Source organism: Plecotus auritus, assembly GCF_963455305.1.
Source record: "Plecotus auritus genome assembly, chromosome: 1".
NCBI classification, from domain to species: Eukaryota; Metazoa; Chordata; class Mammalia; order Chiroptera; family Vespertilionidae; genus Plecotus; species Plecotus auritus.
The window spans coordinates 71380870-71384183 of NC_137770.1; positions in this window are offsets into that span (position 1 = coordinate 71380870).

A 3314-nucleotide genomic window follows, 5' to 3' on the forward strand; every position below is an offset into this window, starting at 1 on the left:
TAGTGGTTTGTTCCTTTTTACAGCTGAGTAGGAATTTATGGATATATCACAGTTTGTTTATCCATTTACCTGCTGATGGAAATTTAAGTTATCTCCAGTTTAGGGCTCTCATTAAGCTTTTAATACTTAAACTTCCAATTTTAAAAAATATGTATTTATTTCAGAGAGGAAGGGAGAGGGGGAGAGAGAGAGAGAGAAACATCAACGATGAGAGAGAATGCCCCACACTGGGGATCGAGCCCACAACCTGGGCACGTGCCCTTGACTGAAACCAAGCCTGGAATCCTTCAGTCCACAGGCCAAGACGCTATCCACTGAGCTAAACCGGTGAGGGCTTAAACTTCCATTTTTTTAACAAAGCCAGGCAGTCTCCATCTTCTCTCCCCAAATAAGACAAGGACCTTAGCATGCTAACATGTTTCCTGTGTTTCCTGCCCGACATCCTGCTTCCCACCCACCCAAACTTTCTATTCACTACCTAGGGGCTCTTACCTGAATTTTATTTCCAGTGTATTGCAAACTTCAAAATAGAAATATTTAATTCAGCTTTACAATATATTTTACTGGTTTACTTGCTCTTCATTGCTTATAACTCCTTCCTTTTGGGTTTATTTTCCTTTTTGTTGGACTCCAAAATTAGTTTTTTAATAGAGGGTCCATGGCTGGTAAACTTTCTGAGTTCTTATATGTTTGGAATTGTCTTTTCTTGCCCTGACTTATGAAGAATATGCAATTTTTGGTTCAAACTTACAGATATGAATGCCTTCTTGTATTTTTGATATTGCCGATGGTAATCTGATATCAATTGAATTCTTATTCCTAGGTAATTTGTCTTTAACTTTTAGGGCTTTCTCTTTGTCTTGGATTTTCAAACGTTTCACTATGATTTTTTTTTAAGTGTGACCTTAAAAAATATCAGTGAGCTCTTTCAATTTTGGGATTTATGTCTTTTTGAAGCTCTAGGAAATTCTCTACCAACTTTATCTGAACACAGTCTTCTTCGTGCTCTCTTTCTGGAATTCCTATTAAATGGATTTAGAAATACATATCTGAGTTGATTCCCTATGTCTCTAAACTTTCCTTTTATACATTCTATCTTTTCATTTCCATGTTCCATGAATACATTTTCGTCTGTGTCCAGTCTGCCCCTCTGCCCAGCTCTTGTGAGTTTTTGTTTCACTGTTGACTATCATATTGTTCAGTTTAAAGTGCTCTAGTAGGATCTTCCAAAACTGCTTGTAACTCAAATGGTGTTAATATATAGCATTTTAAGGAATTTTTCTGATTGTTCTGTGAACTCTTTACTTTGGGTAGGTTCTTTACTTGTTGCCCCTCTTTCATGGACTTTGCATTCTTTATATCTTTGGTAATTCGTGGTTGTAGTCTCTTCTCTAAAGGTGCTGGGCTGTGATGGCTCCTGGTCAGGTCATTGGCCATGCAATGGCAATAGTGGCCATTAGGCGGCAGTGTGGGACTTGGGGAGGAGGCAGAAGTGCCTCAGTTGCAGTGACTGAAAAGCTATGGTCCCGCCCCTGGGTGACAGTACAGCAGTGGCATGGATGGCACCTGGCAGTGGCACCCCGGGATACTGCTGAGGCTCCAATCTGTCTCCTTATTTAGTGTTGCCTCAGAGTTTTTGATCCTTAAAGAGCTCCCTTCCTTGTTTTTCAATCATGAGCTATGAATTTATACATGGATGTCTTTCCCATATTAATCTGGAAAGTAAAGTATTCTAAAGGAGAATTTCCAATTTCAAGATAAAAGAGGACAGGCTAAGATCACTCCCCAACCTTTAAAAAAAATAATTACACAGTAAGTTTACTAAATTTGTTTTTTTTTTTAAAGAAATATTTCTAAGTTGGAATTAACTATTGTACATCCTAAATAATAAAGAAATTTTAGGTATTATTATTTCATAAAAGTTTATTCTATTAACAATATCTGAGTTTTTTTTTTATCCCCACTGTACTTTTTAGTCCCCAAATGCACCATCAATCTGAACTGGCACCCACTCTTCCTCTGGACCAGCTGAATCTGACACATTCGAAGGAGAGAAGCCTCTTGGTCTGAGAGCTGCCCGCCTCCCTGAGGCTCGCAGGGGCCGCTCACAGAGTGCCGTGAGGGCGAAATGAGACAAGGTGTGTGACAAGCTGAGCATGGTGGCTGGCACGCTGCAAATTCTCAATACATGGCGGTTACTCTTTTACATGGGGTGCTGATTGCTCCGAGCTGCCAAGAAGAAAGGCCTCTTGGCTGGTCCTAAATGATTGGTCCTCACTGTTGCCTGCACCTGCCGGGTGCATTCAGAGCAGGCTGGCTCAGAACTGGGCCACACGACGGCAGTCAGGGGTGGCTGTGATGCTGACTAGAGTGACGGATACTCAGGTCCAACTCTCCCCTAGGCCAGGGTAGGACCTGGTCTTCTGGGACAATTCACAAGTTTCTTTGCCTTTGCCCCATGAATCTGCCTCATTTCCTTCCCTCTTCCTGGCCTGGGAGGAGATGTTCCACCTCGCATGTCTCCGTGTGCACACGCATGTGCTTTCTCTTTCTTTTATCAGCTGTGCCAGAGGTTCCTGGTGGTGCTGGCTGACCTCCAGGAGGTTGGGGAAAAGCCCTTGGCATGAGAACCAGCCCGAGGGCAGAGATCTGATCTCCTCGCAGGTCCCTACCTTGCTGAGCTGGGCAGATCGATGGTCCATCCTCGGGTGATTGTCTCTGTCATTGCTCAGGGAGCAGGTGTCTTTGTCAAGAGCTGGATTTGGAGTGAGCCAGAGCAGGGCTGGAGCCAGGGCAGGAGGGACTGGCAGGGTGAGCTGGTAGCTGAGGGCAACCAGGTACTAGCTATTGTTCCCAATATTCCTGGGTGGGAGACGCTGAGCTCCTCAGACCCTGAAGGGCTGCCCAGGCCTGGGTGTTTGGAGCCTCTGTTTTCCTCTTCTAGCTCCCGCAGACTTGTCGTTTACCCCGGTGTGCCAGGTCAGGGCTCCACTCTGTGGGAGCACCACCCATATGTAAAAGAGTGGAGAAGTATAGGGCCACTACCCTGAGGCTCCTTGTCTCACTCCCAGACTGTGCCTGGCTTCTGGAGCTTTGACCCTGAAAATGTAAACCTGGCCTGGGTCTAGATCAGGGGTCCTCAAACTTTTTAAACAGGGGGCCAGTTCACTGTCCCTCAGACTGTTGGAGGGCCAGACTATAGTTTAAAAAAAAAACTATGAACAAATTCCTATGCGCACTGCTGGCCCGGGACGAGTCAGCTGCTAAGCAGGACAGGCAGCGGCACCCGGCGGGCCGGATAAATGTCCTTGGCG